The sequence below is a fragment of the Globicephala melas genome, chromosome 1, assembly GCF_963455315.2.
Source record: "Globicephala melas chromosome 1, mGloMel1.2, whole genome shotgun sequence".
NCBI classification, from domain to species: domain Eukaryota; kingdom Metazoa; phylum Chordata; class Mammalia; order Artiodactyla; family Delphinidae; genus Globicephala; species Globicephala melas.
The window spans coordinates 56,131,273-56,152,301 of NC_083314.1; the positions used below are offsets into that span (position 1 = coordinate 56,131,273).

General features: G+C 38.8%; 1 protein-coding gene across 2 annotated transcripts in view; it reads left to right on the plus strand.

Annotated features, from left to right (window-relative positions):
* Nucleotides 1–21,029, plus strand: part of TNFSF18 (TNF superfamily member 18) — a 389,686-nt gene that overhangs the window by 140,921 nt on the left and 227,736 nt on the right. The window contains exons 11-12 of one of the 2 annotated variants that reach the window (XM_060296286.1): nt 6,667–6,863; nt 10,138–10,343. The exons of the other annotated variant lie outside the window; for it this stretch is intronic. The gene's annotated coding sequence lies outside the window, so the exon portion shown is untranslated. The remainder of the gene's footprint in view (nt 1–6,666; nt 6,864–10,137; nt 10,344–21,029) is intronic. 2 annotated transcript variants of the gene reach the window in all.

The window sequence follows — 21,029 nt, forward strand, 5'->3', positions numbered from 1 at the left end:
TCCCTAAAGAAGTTCCTTTAGCATTTGTTGTAAAGCTGGTTTGGTGGTGCTGAATTCTCTTAGCTTTTGCTTGTCTGTAAAGCTTTTGATTTCTCCATTGAAGGTGAATGAGATCCTTTCTGGGTGGAGTAGTCTTAGTTGTAGGTTTTTCCCTTTCATTACTTTAAATATATCCTGACACTCGCTTCTGCCCGGCAGAGTTTCTGCTGAAAAATCAGCTGATAACCTTATGGGAATTCCCTTGTATATTATTGTTTTGCTTTTCCCTTGCTGCTTTTAATATTTTTTCTTTGAATTTAATTTTTGTTAGTTTGATTAATATGTGTCTCATTATGTTTCTTCTTGGGTTTACCCTCTATGGGACTCTTTGTGCTTCCTGGACTTGGATGGCTATTTCCTTTCCCATGTTAGGGAAGTTTTCAACTATAATCTCTTCAAATGTTTTCTCAGACCCTTTCTCTTTCTCTTCTTCTTCTGGAACCCCTATAATTTGAATGTTGGTGCATTTAATGTTGTCCCAGAAGTCTCTGAGACTGTCCTCATTTCTTTTCATTCTTTTTTCTTTTTTCTGTTCCTTGGCAGTTATTTCCACCATTCTGTCTTCCAGCTTACTCATTGATTCTTCTGTCTTAGTTATTCTGTTATTGATTCCTTCTAGTGTATTTTTCATTTCAGTTATTTTGATGTTCATCACTGTTTGTTTGTTCTTTAGTTCTTCTAGGTCCTTGTTAAACATATCTTGTATTTTCTTGATCCGTGCCTCCATTCTATTTCCAAGATTTTGGATCATCTTTACTGTCATTATTCTGTATTCTTTTTCAGGTAGCTTGCCTATTTCCTCTTCATTAATTTTGTCTTATAGGTTTTTACCTTGTTCCTTCATCTATAACATTTTTTTGTCATCTCTTTTTTATTTGATGGGTTGGGCTGTGTTCCTGTCTTGCTGGTTGTTTGGCCTGAGACAGCCAGCACTGGAGTTTTCAGGTGGTTGGGTGGAGCTGGGTGTTGGTGCCAAGAGGAGGACCTCTGGGGGACCTCACACCAATTAATATTCTCTGGGAGCTGAAGTTCTCTGTTAATTCAGCGGCTTGGACTTGGTGCTCCCACCACAGGAGCTCAGTCCTGACCCCCGGCCTGGGAACCAAGACCCTGCAAGCTGCGACAAAAACAAAAATAAAAGTCAAAAAAGCAACAGACAGAAAAGAGTAAAACAATAATAAAGAATAAAAAATTAAATTTAAAAATATAAAATATGTTAGAAATAATAAAAATGAAACAACAACAGCAAAACAAAATGGAACCCTGACAGCAAAAAAAAAGTAAAAAATAAAATAAATAAAAATTAAAAAAAGAAAATTCACTTGTTCCTCCTCTATCAGTGTCCTTGCATCCATGGTGAGCTACAGGCTACCACCGCCTCCCCAGTAGGGCTCCAAGACTTCTAGGTAGGTCTCTGGATCTGCTGTGTCAGCCCCATCTCTGTGTGTGTTCCTCTCACCAGTGTCTGTTCCTGGAGCTGGCCCAGAGCACATGTGCTCTTGGAGGCCAGCTGGGGTGCAGCACTCCACAAGTGTGCCTGCAGGGGCTGGTGCAGCTGAAGGAGGCCTTGGAGGGTGCCGCGCTTGGCCCACCTGGACCCGTATGGCCAGAGGAGGCCCTCTCAGGGGTAGCGTACGGGCTGCCAGAACCTGTGCTGCCAGAGGAGGATTGGCAGAGGTGGAGCTTGGGCCTGGGACCCACGCAGCTGGAAGAGGCCTTTGTCGGGGTGGGGCTCAGGCCCAGGACCTGCTTGGCTGGAGGGGGCCCCAGGGGGGTGGGGTTTCAGGCCTGGGGCCCCAGCAGGCTTGCCGGCACCCCAGTGGGCAAGGGAGGTGCTGGACATGTTCCCCTCTGATCCCCTGATCCCCTGAAGGTCCCTCTCCATCCTTGCTGGTCCCCTTGCCATGAGGGACCCCCAGGGGGTGGGGGGTTCAGACCTAGGACCCCAGCAAAGTTGCTAGGGCCTGAGTAGGTGGGGGAGACACTGGCTGCACTGCCCTCTGATCCCCCAATTCCCTGAAAGTCTCTCCCCATCCCCTTATCCCTGCACTGTAGGTGGGCCCCTCTGAGTGTGGGAACCTCTCCCTCCCCAGCCCCAATTAAGGGGCGCCAGTCCCACCCCGCCTCCACTTTTCTTCCCTTCCTCCTTCCCTCCCACATCCTACCTGGTTGTGTGGGGATTCCTCCCACCCCCTTAAGTGTCTGAGGAACCCCACCAGTGCCTAGTAGGTGCCCTAGTTGTGAGGAGATGTGAACTCCGCATCTTCCTACTCTACCATCTTGACTCTGCCCCCTCTCTGACTGTTTCTTTTTAAATTTTCTAGTTTCTTATTAAAACTCTCACCGTGTTCATCTATTCTTTTCCCTAATTTAGTTAGCATTCTTATTACTAATGCTTTGAATTCTTTATCTAGTAAATTATTTATTTCTGTTTCATTAGTTGTTGTTCAGGGGTTTTCTCATGCTCTCTCAGTTGAGACAAATTCTTCTGTCTCCTCATTTTGCTTAGGTAAAACAGTTACCTATAGCTGTCTTGAAACAGTGTCCTTACATTGGAGTGTCCCTGTACAATCTGTGTGGTCCTGGTGACTTTGGTGAGAAAGCTAGATTTGATGTGAACGCAAGTCACATCTTTCCTCATGATGTGCTGGCAGCTATCCACTCAATAGGAGGTGGGGCTGGAGAAGGAGGGGCTAGGGCTGGAGTCAGGTGTGAGGTAGGGATTTCCCTCTGCTCAGTGGCTGTCACTGCTCTGTTAGGGCTGGGGTCAGGTTCCAAGTTGCTGGAACAGAAGCTTGAGGGTTGGGTCCAAGCATGTGCTCTTACCCCTTCCAGCACTGGCATCCTCTGCCCCAGTGGGGAGCAGAGCTGAAGCATGAGGGGCTGGTGTGGGTATTCAGCAAGGGTTGTGGCATGAAGTGTGGTGGTCTGGCCACCATCAGAGACCTGTTCTGCCTCTTATAGGCCACCTGTACAATTGCCAATAATTGCTGTTTCCCTCCCTGTTCAGATGCTGCTTAGGGTTTGAGCCACCACAAGGAACACTCTGCTTTTGGTAGTGGAGGAAACCTGTATAGCTACTAAATGACAAGACAGATGAATATTACAGGCATAATGTTGAGCAAAAGAAGCCAGGAACCAAAAAGTACCTACTGTATGATTCCATTTATATTAAGCTCAATAAAGGAAAAATTAATCAACGGTGATAGAAGTCAGAATAGTGATTACCTTTGGGGGTATACTGACTGGGAGGGAGCCATCTGAAGTGGTGCAACTATTGTATGTTATGATCTGTTGGTGAATATTCATGTTGAGTTATGCAATTAAAATTTGTACTCTTTACTGTACATACCTTAATAAAAAAGATAAAAGCAGATTCAAGTAAAAGTAATGACATATAAAAGAAAGAAAGAAAGAGAGAAAGAGAAAGAAAGAAAAGAAAGAAAGAAAGAAAGAAATCAAGCACTATGTAAATGCTCGAAGACACAGGATATTTCTAGGCAGTCTATATGTCTGTTCATAACTGCTGCAGTCTGAATTGAACGTTTGTGCCCCCCCAACCACAAATTTCTATGTTGAAAACCTAATGCCCAAGATGATAGTATTAGAAGATGGGGGCCTTTTGGAATTGATTAAGTCATGAGGGCCCAGCCTTCATAAATGGGTTTAGTGCCCTTATGAAAGAGGCCTTGGAGAGCTGGCTTGCTCCTTCCACCATGTGAGGATACGACGGTATGTCTGCAACCTGGGAGTGGGCCCTCATCTAACCAGGCTGGCACCCTGATCTCAGGCTTTGAGCCTCCAGCACTATAAGCAATAAAATTCTGTTGTTTATAAGCTGCCCAGTCTATGGTATTTTGTTATAGCAGCCTAAATGAACTAAGATGGTAACCATACCTGGATAGGCCCATTAACCTTGTATGTTACAGAAGTAAAAAAGGATTTGTTTGAAAAACTTAGATTCACAATATGAAATTTAAAAATTATGTATATTTAGTAGTACCTTAATAAGTAAAGGTAACAACAATGAAAATTATTCGTGAAAGTTGATATAAACTCCCAATTTTCTCTCTCTGAATGTCTGGGAAGAACTGTCTTCAATGTGGTTAGGGAAATAATCTCCAGCCTGGTCTGATTTAATCTACCGTCCTTTTTTCCTTTGCCTCATTTGGTGTCTGCTGATTCTGTTTTCCTGCCATGTTTTAACTGTTTCCTACCGTGGATGTTGCAGATGTCTGATCTTGTATTCTAGCCTTATCTCCATTCTCTGCTTATAAATGTTGCTCTCTGCAACAAGCCCTGTACAATGCAAGTGTCCTGTTGCTTCTCCTCTAGTCTTTCCAAAGTGTGCCTTCTAAATTCATTCATTCATTTAACAAAAAGTCAATGTGTTTATACTTTGTGGACAGGGTTTTTAAAAAGATTTTTCAGGTCCCATGTCATTTCACATTTATTAAGATGTCTTCATAACCCATATAAACTTTTTTTGGCTATAAAATTTTTGAAAGGATTTTTTTTTCTTTTTAAATAACTTAGCTGCAAATAACTCCCTTAAAATACCACTAGCTATGACTTCTTGCTGATATTGGAAAGTGATAAAATGTAACTTAAAAAGGGTTTTCAAATATAATGATATTTTATGAACACTAAATTTAAAAATTACTAATAATTGATAATCATTAATTTAATAATCAATGCTTTATTTTTAAGATTTTAACATTTGTTAATTTTACTTTCTGTGTTTATTTTTTGGAGTCAGTTAATATATTTTAGCTCTCAAAAATTTTTATAAGTCCTGGAAATGCCTGAAAGTTTTTTCACTGGTCCTGTGATGATTATAGTGCATAAAAGAAGCCTGATTGTGTACTCTTTCTACACAAGTTTTCTTTCTATGTGTTTGTTTTCTTGCGTAATTGGTGTACTCTTGGTTATGCCAATGGGAGGAGTATTTCTGAATTTCTTTTGACTGTAAGAATGAAAGCCTCCGTTGAGTTGAGACACAAATGCCTATGTTGGTTAAAGCACTAACCAACCCCCAGCCCTGCCTAAGGAACAGGATAGGGGGTGTGGCAAACAGATAAGAATAGGAATTGAGAGTAAATATTTAGAACATTATAAAGGTAATTTGAGAATGTAATTTTATTCTGTGGAATTTAATAATAAAAAGTTGGGCTTCCTTTTTTGATGTTATTTTGTTTAGTAATTTATTCTTATTACATTTTTGAAAAATCATGATGGATTGGGGAAAAAATAGTCCTCTACCATAGATGGTTTGAGAAACAGTGATGTACACTACACTTTAATATAGTAAGTTCTTGATACATGTTTGTTTCAACAAATATATAAACTAATAATCATGTAGTTTTGGCAGTAAGCTACATTATGTTTCCTTCTAGATCTGGAGTTTTCTCACTTGAAAAAGAGGTCTTCGTTTAGAAACATCTAGTGTAATCTGTGATAGTGAAGAACTTCTGAGTACAAAGTATTTTAGAGAAAATTGATACAACTTTAAAAGCTACTCAGTGATAAAACAGTAAGTTTAAATATATCTCACTGTAGAAAGTCATAAGTACCTTCTTGCCCTTGAAAATTTGCCAGAGAATCAGTTTTTGCACAAGAGTAGACTCCCTTTCATCATGTTCCTCTACAATTTAGGATATGCTCGAGTGATATATATATATATATATATATATATATATATATATATATATATATGTATTTTGCCTCCACATATGGCTACAATGTGGTTTATTTCATGAGGTTTTCTAAATCCCCATTAGTCTTTTCCTGAAGTGGCTGTGGTTAAACACAAATAGGTGAAGAACTCCCCCATAATATTTATCTGGTATTCTTTTTTCCTTGATGACTAGACTGTTTACTCTTAAAGATAAGAATTTTACCCTATAAGAAATTTGAATTTATTTATTTAATCTTTTAAAGCACACTTTTAGGGGATTGAGATAGAGAGGGATTGAAATGCCAGATTCATTTAAAAAATCCTTTTACCATGCAGGTGACTATAACTGAATTTTCAAATATGCTAATTGACTTATCTCAGCAAGTACCTAGACTGGTTAGAGCTTTTATTTATCTAAGTATTCATAGTTTTAAATCACAACTGACGAGCACAGAGAAGACAACCATGTAAAAAAATGTGGGAAACAAGATCATCAACTTCTAATGACCTTGCTTCTGGTCTCATCCTTCATCCTTCCTATATCCCTTAATTATTAGTTACTGTTGACCACTTTTGCCATCTTTGACTCTCTCCCACTTAAGTTTCCACAGCGTTGATTCACCCTGCTGCCTACTTCTCCTCCTCTTCACTCCATTCTCCTCCCATTTAAGTGTGGGCATAGCACATGTTTGGTGCTCAGCCTTCTTCTTGATTATACCTCACTTGGAGAGTGTGGCTTTGACTATCAGACGAATGGCTCCTTGAAGGGGTTGGTATCTCCAACTGTGATGTCATTCAGCCTTTTTTCCTCTGTGTTTCTGTCTACAAATTCAGCATTACAGCACAATAGGCAGAAGTACTGCAGTGTTCTCAGTGATCAAATATTAAATAATTCAGCTAATGATTTGCTTCTTTCAACAGTGACTGAGTCTCTATTTCGTACCTTCCAGGCTCTTTGCAACACACTGGAAAGAAAGTAGAGATGACAGAGAAAGAAATTGCTCTTAAGGAGCTTACATTCCAGTAATGCATGCACAGAATGAAATAAGTTCCATAACAGAAGTATGCACAATGGATGTGTCTTGAGAATACAGAATAGGAAGTTGGCTATCATCAAATGGAGGGCATTGAAGGCTGAGAAAATAATGTGAGTAGAGTCAATAACATATTATCAGCAAGGAGGGAATTTTCCCAGTTACTCCTCTTGAATTCTTGTGGTTGGACTAATACTAAAATTGACAGAAGAAAGATTAATAGAAGAAAAAGAAACAAATATTAAATTGTGTGCACAAAGGTCTCATAGAAATGGGACCTAAAAAGTGTCCAAGCAGGCAGCTTTTATATGTATGTGTATATATATATATATATTTTTTTTTTTTTGACAAAGAAACAGTAAATTCGAGAGAAATTAACAGGGCACAGAAACTTAGATTTGGGTACTTAATTAGTAAGAAATTTAAGCAGTGTTTGGGTGTGAATAGTAAATTAGTAAAGAGGTAACAGGTATTTTATAGAGCCTTCTTTGCCCTGAATTCCCTACCTCTGGTGATAAGGATGTCATTCTACCTCTTGGTACAGGGAGGGCACCTCTCACATCAGAGATTTATTTCCTGCTGTCAGGGAGACAGAGGGGAGGATCAGATTGTCCCTCCTGTATTGGCTATTTCTTTCTTTCTTTTTTTTAATTAAGGCGTTCAGTGATTATCTGACTTTTTATTTAAAAAGAAAGAAATGTGTAACCTTTAGTATGTGACAGTTTCAACTGGGAATGACATTAGCATATTTGGAGCACAAACAAAATCTTCTGTAGACAATGTTGGTTTATATATACAAATGAACTAGTTTTCAAAAATGTGAAGGTATTCTATTTGGAAGTTAAGGTGATAATTATTATTATTTTTAATATTTATTGGAGTATAGTTGCCTTACAATGTTGTGTTAGTTTCTACTGTACAGCAAAGTGAATCAGCTATACATATACTTATATCCCATCCTTTTTGGATTTCCTTCCCATTTAGGTCACCACAGAGCATTGAGTAGAGTTCCCTGTGCTATACAATATTTTCTCATTAGTTATGCATTTTATACATAGTATCAATAGTGTATATATATCAATCTCAATCTCCCAATTCATCCCACCCCCCCTTTCCCCCTTGGTATCCATACGTTTGTTCTCTACACCTGTGTCTCTATTCTGCTTTGTAAATAAGATCGTCTATGCCAATTTTTTCAGATTCCACATGTATGTGTTAATACACGATACTTGTTTTTCTCTTTCTGACTTACTTCACTCCGTATGACAGACTCTAGGTCCAACCATGTCTCCACAAATGATCCAATTTCGTTCCTTTTTATGGCTGAGTAATATTCCACTGTATATATGTACCACATCTTCTTTATCCATTCCTCTGTTGATGTACATTTAGGTTGTTTCCATGTCCCAGCTATTGTAAATAGTGCTGCAATGAACATTGGGGTGCATGTCTCTTTTTGAGGCTATTTCTTAAGTAACTTTAATTCAAAATAATCATTATGGCATTAAGGCATATTTTGGGGATGCCTGCCCTGGGTTCCAACAATTACATCCTGAATTAGCAAGTATTCTTTTGGTTTAGTAGGCTGAGAAGTGAATCAAAATTAAGAGCTCAAGAAAGGGAAGAATTATGTAAAATGAAAATCGGTAAGCAGAGAGGCCGGTAAGTTTTAGAGTTGTTACTAAGTTTATAAAACAATAAAAATGAAAATATTATTTCTTAGAAGATATGCTAAGAACCCAAGGTAAGAAGAAATAGAATAATTTGCATTAAAAAGCTCATTAAAGGTTATGAGATAGGCAGAGGGGAGGTTGTCATATTTCACAGATGGAAATCAATATTGATTTTGATCTAGAAATAAGGGCTCAAATATATTTATTATAATATTATGTAAAGACAATAGGATAAATAGGATGTATGACTAGGAAATCACTAGAAAAGAAGAAAAAGCCAATAAAAGTCAATGCAGCAGAAGATAGAATTATAAAGAAGGGAAATAGCAAAGTGAATAAAAATAGAAAGCATACAAAATGATAGTAGTCATATCACTTAGAGTAATTAATATGAATGCTGCAAATATTCCTGTTATAAGACAAAATTCCTGGGCTGGGCCCTAATTACAAAATCTAAATATTGTTATCTACATACAACAGATACATCTAAACCTAAATGACTAGACAGTTCAGAATAAGATGAAAAAAATAAACTGTATCATGGGAGATAAACTGATATCTTTAATGTATCAACATCCCTTACATAGAGGGGACCATTTTCTCTTCTTCCCGGAATCCCTACATAGGCCACTGAAATAGAATTTTCAACCGTATATTAGAAAATGGAAGGGAATTTCCTCCCTACATTCTGTCCTTCTCAAACTTTCAGTGAGATTGAGAGAAAGAATTAGGCATGCAGGGCTGCCACCTGCACAGGGCTGCCCATCTGTGCCAGTGGTGAGTAGAGGACTGAAACTCAGCTGCATTTTCAGGCCTTGTGCCCTGGAAGAGAGTTAGGTTTACCTGAAGGAAGGATTAATTCCAACAAGGATTTTGTGGACTCTAAACCCTGTGCAATAGGGTCTGGATCCACCTAGAGAAGGTATCTCTATCTCCAAAGTTGCCATTTGTGTTATCTGGGTACTGTGTGGACATGTGTATGTCAGCTGCTTCTGGGTTCTTTTCTCTTTTCAATCTGCCTACCGCAGAGCCAGGGTATTCTAGTCTCCTTTCCTCCGTTTGACAAGCTTAATGGGGTAGACATTGTTTCCTGAATTAAGAGGCCTATGGTTTATGCATGTACTGAGGAGAGGGACTGGTGTTAAGTCTGATTAATTCAGGAGCCAAGTTTTAGGAAGTATTAGCATTTGGCCTCTGCATTCCACAAATTATCTTTGTCAGTAAGAAAGCTGATAGTTTGTTTTGATTTCTATATTCTGAGTCTTTGTCTGCTATTCCTCATGATTAAATTTGGGTTATGCATTCTTGGCAGGCATACTACATTAGTGATGTTTTGTCCTTCTCAATATATCAACAGTAACATAAAGGACCCAGCATAAAGTAGATAGTCACTGTATCTCACCCTATTGTTATATCTTTTATTGTGAGCAGTTTCTCAGCATTTGGGGGGAAAAAGTAGAGAATTAATTGATTTAATAAATAAAATTTTATATATATATATATATATAAAACTGAATCACCTTGCTGTCCACTTGAAATTAACACAATATTGTAAATTCAACAAAAAAATAAAACTAGCTATACACACTATAAAGATAATGGTAAAATTCATGCTAAAAATTTAAATTTTTGTATATGTAAAGTGATATTAAATAGAAAATAAAAAGCACTATGACACGTAGAAAAAAATAAATAAACCTTTTTTCTTTTTTAGCATTTTATATGTGAGTGTGTTTGTCTTAAAGTTGATGATGAAACCTGAAACAGAAGTGAAGTTGCCTAAGACTGACCATTCCAAGAGGCAATTAATGAGATACTGTTCTCAGACCCAGTGATGATGCTTCTAGAGAACCATTTGGAGAGTTTTTCACATGTTCCATGCAAGGACTGGCATCTGATTCACAACTACAAAATTTAAAGGTGAGAGTCAGTGGCCTGAGCTCTGTTGACTAGGAGCACAGTGAGGGAAAATGGCTCTGTTGGAATCCACCACAACTTCTAGCATCTGGTGTGAAAAAGGATGTTTGAATTTCCCATGAACCCATGAGGCCCCCGAGGTAGAAATGTATTGGGTTGTTATGAGTGGAACTCCACGCAAGAGGAGTAAATCCAATGGAGGGGTGGGCCACAAAAACCAGTGGCTAAAGGGGAAGTTGTAAGAGGAGGCATAGTGTACGTCAGATGAACTGTAGGTGAGAGATCCCCAATGATGGAAGTTGTCTCTGAAAAAGCCACAAAACCACTCCAAGAAAGAAAGAATTGACATTTAGAACATCCCTCACAGAGAGAATACCTATACCAGAGTATAACTGTACTGTGAAATAATACTATATTTACTTTTACTTCTTTTCAATCTCCTCACTCCAATCCCTGAAAGGTCCCAAAGCATCAGCTAGGGAGTCAAGGAGAAGGTAGAATAAGAGCTGAAGATGATTCTAACCATCCCCATCTTCTTTCATTATAGGCTTCCAAGACTGAAGTAGGCTAGAGATCAGAGAAGAGAGAAGTTTTAAATTTGATGAGAATAGGATTTTGATTATTATACTGACTAGATTTTTTAATACCTGGAAAAAGAGATTATTAAATTTCATTGAGTCTAAGATGCTATTGATTATAAGATGTTCCATTATTTTATATAACACTTGGGGAAAAAAATCCCTTCCAATTATGACTACAAGATGACTTTGAGATTCAGAGATGAGATATTAAAATGGAAAAATATGTTCATCTTAGACTAGACAAAATAGAGTAATATTTTATTATCTGAAGGTGATTGGAAAAGCTGTGAGATCTGATTGAGATTTCATTGAAGGGAGGGTACGTGAACTAATAATAGAGCATTTAAAGGGGGGCAGTGGTGATAAAAAGTCAAATTCCTGCCTTTACCCTACAGTGTCGAACTGGTACAATAAACTGGTTAAACAATGTAATTTCTCAGTCTAATTTCAAGCAAACACACACATACCCACACACATGAGCGAAACCTGCCTTTGACAAAAGCCTGAAGAGAAAAGGGGATCCAGGCACTCAAAGGCTCATTTTAAAGGTTTACCTTCTCCAACTAACATACGTCTAATCCTTCCCAGAAAGAGCAGAACACTCCTTGAGTGCTAAAATAGATGCCAGATTTCAGTTGGAATTAAAAATTGGGATATGTGGAAATAATGAAATACTTTGGATGTTTTCATAATTTTGAGAATTAACAGGAAAGACTTAGATCTCATGCTCTCAGTAACACATTTGATAACATGGGGAGATTAATAGTATAACTGAAATATCATTTGGCCTCCCTGCCTCTCAGATGTCTAGATAAACTACACTGAATCCTCCCAGTTCTATGGACCGTGAAAGTCTAAAGAACTCCCATTTGCTTTTGTGAATTCCTGGAGAATTACGTCTCACAGTCCCCTAAGCCTCTGACTCTCGTGTGTATCAATCTGGATTTGAAACTAGACTCCTCTGGGGGTTTTAAAATATGTCCAAAAATTCTTTGACATTCCTCTCTTCAAGAGATGGCACTTAACTCCTCTTCCATTGAGTGTGGGATGGACTAACTGACTTAAATGAAATGAATAATGTATGTATGACATTGTGTGGCTTCTGACACCAGGATGTAAAGCACATGGCTTCCTTCTTGCCTTCTCTCTTGGATTGCTTGCTCTGGAGGAAGCTAGCTTCCATGTCATGAGGACACTCAAGCAGCCCTCTGGAGAGAGAGGTTCATGTGGTGAGAAACAGGAGTCCAGCCTACAGCCATGTAATTAAGCCCTCTTGGAAGTGGAGGTTGGTATCTTTGGCAATGTACTGAGGCCAAGGGACATTTTAGAAGGAGAGGCCAGAGTTTGTATTTATACTGTTGGGGAGGAAGAAATTTTCCACTACCGTTCTAGGTTCTTCTGGCTGGTCTAAGAATTAAATTGACATGAGACAGATTAACAGGAGAAAATCACACAAAAGTTTAAAAACATGTATACATGGGAGAGACCCAGAAAAATTAAATAACTTGCTAAAAAGGTTGAAACCCTCACCTTAACTATCATTTTCAGCTAAAGACAAAAGAAGATGTTGGGGGTAGGAGTTTAGGACTTCACAGGGGAGGAAGGCCATTGACGGGAGATGGAAAAGCAAATGTTTGGTAAACAAATGTTTGCTGGGCCATGAAGAGACAATGGGACACAGGAATTTTAACAAACAGACTTTGCTAGGTTCATCCCTGTTTACAAACCTAGTTCATACTATAATTATCTACTGTGACAGCTCCCTTCCTGGAACAAGGCTTCTATCTACTATCTTCAGGCAGTTTGAAGCGGGAAGGTCAAAGTTTCTTCCTGAATCTTTTGGGCCTTGATTGTTTTCAGTTTGAAATAATCCACATACCAGAGAGACATTTTGGGGTGTCAAGTTTTGCTCGCCTACAATATTTCTGTCAGCAGTAATTATAGCAAGGCTCAGAATCAACTGACCTCAACAATACTTAATATCTTACTAAAGTAAGTAAAGTAGTATTTTAAAAAAGTAAAATAAAGGTAAAGTATGAATGAGGTATAATACTTAATACTGTTACTAAGCATGGGGCTCTCTGCCCAATGCACATAGAAACCAATACTATGGCACTGACCTCTGAGAAAAGAAAACGCTTTAGTGAGAAGGCGACCGGCAAGAAGACAGGAGGCAAGGCTCTCAGCCTGTTTCCCTGATCTGGGGTTCAGTCAAATTTTTATGAGTTAAGGTAGAATGGGTTGGTATGTGGAAGCACTGGTTGGTATGGGGCAGGGTTCAATTGGAGGGCTTCAGGACTTGGCCGTGTATGGTAAGATATGGTAAAGAGGCTTCAGCACGGGATCTTCCTGGACAAAAAACCCTTCACTTCTGAAAGGATTCTGGCATTCGGGTTCTAGTCATGTTCTGGTCTTGGTTCCATGGTGGGGGAGAAACTTTAGTTCCTGGTGTTATTTAAAGGTAAAATTTTCTCCTCTGTGCATTTGTTGGCTGCATGATTTAGTTTTGCTCTGTTGTCTCTGAAAAACAACTTAGTTCTGGTTAGGAACAGGACAGGGTCAGTTCAGGCTGGTTTTTCGGTTACAATACCTTAATAAAGGCTTGTCATTCATGAGTAACTGGGTCTCCTTGTCCCTGGATTTTCACCATTCTAAACCATTATCTTTAGCTAGTGAGATCTTCCTGTATCAATTATCTGACTGTGCTCTCCCCCAGTTAAAAATGCATTCATGCCCGACTAATTCCCATTGCCTTCAGAACAAAATCTCAATTCCTTTACTTGGTTTATAAGAACTCTTAAGTACTGTTGTGATGTGAGATTGTGGTCACTTCTCTGGTCATGGGATATTAATTTTGAATCCCATGCATTAAAGATTTTATTTTTCACAAGTTCTGTGTGAAGCAGAAAATACCATAACCTTTACCTGGAGAATTTTTTGTTCTAGAAATGAATACTTATTTCATGTCAATATTTCTTACATACACAGAATTAGTGGACCAAGTGACCAAAGCTTCTGGGGAAGAAAGAAATGACTGTTTTCACACCTATAAAGTAGGAACAACTAAAACTCTGTGGGTGGTTGAAACTGGACAGGAGAATGAAAAGAAATTGGTGAAATGATCTGTCTTTCTTCTGAAAATATTACTGTATTAAATTCTTCAATAAAAAGAAAATAATAATTATGGTATGTCCACTATTGAAAAGAAAAAGGTAGATTTATCTTTTCACCTGGAACATTGTCTATCATATGGAGTGGAAAAAAACGGTTAGAGAACAGTATGTAGAGAATGATCACATTTAGGTAAAATAAATCCAGTGTAGAAGGTGCAATATCAAACTGTTAACAATGCTTGTCTCTTGGGAAGGGGCTTCTGAGTGGAGTTTGTGGAGTACTTCCTATATTATTCACTTCTGAATTTTTAAAAATATATCTTTTACAGTTTAAAAAGATAGTTCCATTTTATAAAGATCAAGGATGACAGCTAGGAACTTTAAATTAACATCTGTCCCTTTGTCTTCACACAGATTCTCATTCAACTTTTCCTGGAATGATGGAAGTTTCGATGTTAGGGTTTAATCACATCTTAAAGCTATATTCCAAGGGTATCCCTCATAATCTCATTAGTGGCTAAATCACTGTCTCTGTTATTAAATTCTTCCTCATAGCTAATCCTCATGTTACTCCATATACATTCCCCACCCAGAGTTCAGTTAAATCTGGGAAAAGAAAAAAGAGTTGATAATCCTCCTTTGTTTAAAAACGATTGGTGATTTTAATTTTCTTTTCATAGCATGTTTCTCTTTTGCCAAATTTCTTGCCCTTGATCATTTCTTGGAAGCAACGTGGTGAAAGTGAAATGTGTGGGGTTTGAAGTTGGAGGAACTGGCTTCGCAACCTGTTATCTTTATTTACCAGTAGCCTACTTGTGGTTAAACCATTACCTTAATTCTCTGCACTTCAGTTTCCCCATCTATAAAATCGGATGAGAGTGACTGAAAGGATCACAGGAGATAACGAAAGTGGGAGTGTGATGAACAATAGTATCTTGCAAAGATGCTGCTTGACCTTTCTCTCCCCACTTGACCCCAGCCACTTCTCTCTCTCTCTTTTAATTTTCAGTTTTTTGAAAAAAGACTATTTTTTCAGAGAAGTTTTAGGTTCATGGTAAAATTGAGAGGAAGATACAGAGGTTTCCCATATACCTCCTGCCCACACACATGCATACGCCATTATCAAAATCCCTCACCAGAGTGAAATATTTGTTACAATTGATTAACCGACACTGACACATGATTATCACCCAAAGTCCATAGTTTTCATTGTGGTCCACTCTTGATGTTGTACATTCTATGGGATTGGACAAAGGTATAGTGACATATCTACCGTTATAGTACACTTCTCTTTTCCTTGCTTCTTTTCTTACCAGTCTCAAAAGAACTCTCTAATATTAGTATCTTCTTCTGTAAAACAGAATGAAAATAGCCTCTCCCTTCTGTACTTCAAAGGATCACTTTTGTAAGACTCAGCTGGGCAAATGCATGTTAAACCATGTTGTAAAGGCTAGGGTCCTAATGCTAGCTATGTTTGTATCTTGCCACATGACAGCCCTACGAGTGGGTTTGTCAGAGTGGACATGATCCTTTCCATTTTACAGACAAGGACATGGTTGGAGAGGCTGTGACTTCCACATGGTCTCACAGCACTAGAACCCAGGCTTCTAGACGATCAAAGGCCATTTTTAAAGTTTATTTCTCTCCTGTGAGTTAAATGACCTTGCCTGTTCTAGCTTTTCTTTATAAATTCCACACATCAACCTAATCTGCAAAGAAAAGCGAATGAATTGCTCAAATGATTTTCTTCTCTGGAATTTTGCTATTAAAGTTGGGTTGAATTATGGGAGCACTGAGTGAGTAATAGCCAGCACTGTGCAGGGAACACAGTGGTAAATGAGAAGTCATGGTCCCCGCCTTTACGGAGTGTATGTTCTGTGGGGGTTGGGGTGGAGCGAGCGGAGGGTAAACAGGAAAGAAGTGAGTAAGCAAATAAATGAACAAGAGAGTTTTGGGTAGTCATAAGCATTTTTGAATCAAATAAAGCCTAGTGACCTGCAGGGGTGACAGTGTGGTGGTGGTGGTGGATGGGGAGGTGTGACCTAGACTGAGTGATGGAGGAGGGCTCTGGAAGGAGATGACAGTAGAACTGAGACTTCAAATAGAGCAGGGACTTTGCCTTCACCATTGCATCCCCATTCCCAGTGACAGGACCAGTGCCCAGCAAACAACATGTTCAGTAGATACTGGGTGAGTGAATTAATCAATGAACGAAGGAGCCATTCATACAAAGATCAGGGAGTATTTGGAAATGCTTTTGCTATAATGGCTAATACTAATAGCTACTCTTCATTTTGCTCATATCACATGCCAGGTACTTAGGCTTAATGATTTACATTTATTTAGAAGTGGAGGGACTACCTTGATGGTCCAGTGGTTAAGACTCTGTGCTTCCACTGCAGGGGGCGCCGGTTCAATCCCTGGTCAGGGAACGAAGACCCCGCGTGCCATGCGGCGTGGCCAAAAAATAATAAAAATTTAAAAACTAAAAGAATAAAAGTGGAATCCTCACAACAACCCAAATAATTAATTACATTATTACCCCATTTTTCAGATAAGGGCTATAATGACATTTGTGATAAAGGGATATTTTATGATATTGTAAAATCTTTAATTTTCTTGTTACTCCTTTTAGTTTCAAACACTTTAAGACCAATGTTTGGTCACATTTGTATTAGTCAAAATGCTGGGAAATGTGGTATTCTGATTCACCTAATTTTCTATCAAAGCATATTTGTTAAAGTTCTATATAAAAATAATAGTTTCTCTATCTGCTTTGTTCATATGCTAGTTAAAACTGAATCATAGAAAGCCTGAGTTGAAAGTAACTGTAACACCATTGTAAAGCAATTATACTCCAATAAAGATGTAAAAAAAAAAAAAAAGAAAGTAACTGTAGAATTCAACTCATCCTATAGTACTATTTCATATATAAAGGGATTTAGGGATCAAGAACCTTTTCAAATTTTTTTCTTTAATGACTGACTTTTTGCAGTGAGTATTTGGAGTGAGCAGAACTACAAGATGGGCTGTCATCTATTAAGCACATGAATCAACATGTTTCAAAACCAGTTCATTTGCTCTTCAAAAGAACTGCAATGATATAGACATTAGAATCCCCGCCTTGCTGATAAAAGTACCTGAGGCTCAGTGGCCTATTTAATTTGCTCAAGGTCACATTGACCATAAATGGCATAAGTGGAAGGTTCCATAAGTGGAAGATTCAGTCAGATTTTAATACACCATGCTGCTTCTTCCAAAATAGGATCACTTCATAGTAAAAATTTAGAAATTGATCACAAAAATTATAGCAGTTTGGATTGACTGTTTACTCATCCCAGCGCACTAGAAATTATGTTGATTTTGTTTTTCTTTTTTAGGGGGGTGGGACAAGTTTTTCTCCACCTGAAAGTAAAGGGTAGAAAAAAATTCCACTGACTTATATTTGAATTAATGCCTGTAGCTTCACACATCCAACAATCAACAAAATACAATTCACTTGTACATTAAGACGGTTGGCTTTTGGCAACTACAGAGAGGGAAACTTGACAGAGACTCTTGGGGAAGTCCCTACCCTAAGAAAATCCCTCCATGACAACAAAGTGCCCCAGGGGCCTTTGAGTTCTCTAAGGGCTGATAAAGTGCAATCAACACCAGTGGGAGATACTATCTTTCATGTCTTCTCTGAATGACTAAGGATTTCTGCCTCTGATATTCTTCTCCCCTCCTCTTTCTCATAGGAAGTTCCTGGCTGGAGAAACCCCCAATATGGTTGGGCTAAAGATAAAGGACTCTGGGGTTGCTTGGTCTTCTCCAGAGATGTTAAAGATCAATGTCAGCTTTTATTTTATCTATCTGTCTACCTATCTATCTATGTATCTATCTATCTATCATCATCAACATCACTTATTTTGGAGGAGGTAAGGGATTATATTGAGCAGCCATAAAAAAAATCAATAGAGCCTAGTGATTTATTGAGCTCATAAAACAAATCAGTAAAACATGCTTTCCAGAGATTGGGAGAAACCAGCCTCAGCGTAATTTCAGCCATTTGAGGCTTTTGGAGGATGGGTTTAAAAATCACTTAGTCTTTATAGTTGAGGAGCCCCTCAGCACCAACTCTGTACTCCCCTATCCCTTATATTCCTTCACCCCTACATGCTTTGGGGGCATGCTGGAATCCCAATTTATCTAGTCATCACAGTCTGAGAAACAGATAAACTCTGCATTCATGATTACAAATTTAGATTATTTCTGCAAAATCATTGTTATGCATCGCCCCCCAAAAAGCCTTTATTCCGGGATCATAATCCAACAGTCAATACAGAAAGTACTTATGAGTTACCTGCTGTGAATCTTTTGATAAAACATGGTAGAATTTAAGAGTTAGGCTGTTCTAAACCAGTAGAAAAACATTTCAAGGAAATAGAAAAAACCCTCAGTTCCCTGAAATCATGTAAATGTCAAGCCTTGATCTTGTCAAGCTACTCCTTTGGCATTTTCTCCTCATATCTGCATGACATTACTCTCCCAAATGGATTACCATAGCCTTCTTGGCCATCAAAGCCAGTATAATGAGACAAGAACAAAGACATCTATATTTTATAACTAAAAATATGAGGAAATATGCTATTTTCTGTGCCTAAAATTTATTACCCCCCCATCCCAACTCTATCCCCAGGATATATTGCTTCATTGTAGACTTACCACCCTATACTGTAATTACCCCTTTGCTTCTTTGCCTCCCTCACTATGCCAAGTCCTTTAAAGGCAGCTCACAGTGCTTGTCTCACTGTGCTAATCTTAGATAGGCTTCCACTGGAAAACTTCTACAGGTGACTGGAATTTGTGTGCAGGGGTATTCTCAAAAGCAACATTTGTGGGGGGATGAAGGAAGTAGGATTGGGCAGAGGGAAGAGTTGAAATGTGGAACCATCACAACAAAGGCCTCACAAGATCCTTGGGTAACTCTCAAGCTGGGATGAGCCCTTCAGAATCTTCTCACCTTGAGGCAAGGGAACTGGGCCTTTATTGCTCATTTGCTAGTCAATCGATGCAGGTTGGCTCTCCCAGTGGGGCATGACCACGAGCAAGGCAACTTTCATGCATTTAGTGAGGGCATTTCCCAGAGAATGAGTCAGCTAAGTGCTGCCAGCTACTGCCAATACTCACAGAAGCTGGGGGAATAATGAATGTGCTTCAATTCTGAATGCAGGGATCTGGGTGGCATATAGCAGCATCCACTACAGTCCTCCAAAACTATTATTAAGTAAGTGACATTATATAGTTCATTCATTTATCCAAGTGACTCATGTTTTTGATTTCACATATGTAAGAGGAATATTTTAACCAGCTGGGGATGTATCTTGCATAGTTGTTAGTGTAGAAGCATTACTTTTAGGTACTAGTTATATAGCTACTAGGTTTCAGCATGTTCTTTTTGGCATAAAATTCATTTTATTTGTCCAGTGTGATCTGCTTGAAGAAACTCTGAGGCTTGAGTTAAAAGACCTGGGTTCTTATTAGAACTCTGCCACTTACTATATGAGTCATGTTACTTCTTTGTTTTCAGTTGTCTCATTTGTAAAATGGCAAAAATGATATCTTGGGTGACTTTTTCACAGGGTTGTAGTACAAATAACGGAAAGGATGCTTGCCAAAGCCCTTTGTAAATGACTGGTGGAGAAGGGATTGAAGAGGCTGTGGGAGAGCTCTCCATTAGCATGAGGAATAGGGAAGGAGACTGACTGCAAAGGGGAGGGATGAGGAAAAGAGGTGGAATTTTCCTGAGGTGCCAAAAACCATCTCTTTACTTCACCATTGTAACTCAGGCCTGCTCAAGTGAAGTAAATTCAAAACAAAACAGGACAAAGGAGACAGACAAATCAGTCGACTGAACTATATACATTAAGTAAATCTTTATGTAGTTTAGAACTTTTTTCTCACCCCCTCCCCACCAGGTAGAGGCTGCAACAATCATACTGTTGGGAGGAAAGGAAAACCACTGTATTTGTTTAGTTCTGGGGGTTCTTGGCTACAATATAGGATTTGTCACCTCAACACCACTTTGACTCAACTTGTTTATATGAAAGCAAGTGGGTGTTCATTTCTAAGTGTCTCTTTATCTCTCTCTTTTTGTTGTGGTCGTGGTTGCTTTGGTCTCATTTTTGATCTTTCCCCATGAAAAACCTTTCTTAGTCCCTGTCCTGAAAGTAGGTGATCGTCCTTCAGGTCAGGGTAGAGTTAGCATGGACTTCCCCAGAGCAGTGGAAATGTTTCCTTTGAATTTTAGGCTTTTTCAACCCTGATGGCATGATCTTGGTTTTGGTTGAAAACTGGAGCTAAATGTCCTGTGGTCAACTCCAGGGAGGTGTACTTGGCTTATTTCTAACCAGAGACATTTCCCAACCCTTTGCCCACACAAGGCTAGTTTTCCCTTCTACCTCAGAGGTTTTCTGTTACACATGCTGTTCTTCTCCCTCTGCTCTTCTTTCTATTAATTCATCCATTCATTCATCTCCCTCCATTCCTTCTGATTAAGAAGCCAGCTTGGGTTTACATTCCACATTTCATATGCCCTTCTTCAGCCTCCTTGCTTGGGTCAGATGTGGACAAACTCTGCCTTTAATTTCAATGCTGTGCTCCTGGGACCCATATTTTTTTTGGCTTTGGCTCCATCTCTGGGAGCTGATGATTGGCCAGGAAAATTTCAACAAAGCAGCTGGGCAGATCAGGGCCTGGCTGACCTTGTGCTTCTTCGTTTTTCAAGATTTATGAGTTGGATGAATCTTGCACTCAACCCTGGCCTTGTCAACAACATGTTTGTTTTTATCACTAAGGCACCCTGGTAGGAGACTGCATCACTGCCTGGGAAACCTAACTTTACTTGGACTGTGACAGATTTGACCTCCACACCAATGCTGCTTTTCCTATGTAGGCAGGTAATTCTCCCCTTACCAGGTTTCTTAAAGGAAATAAGGTATCACATATCATTA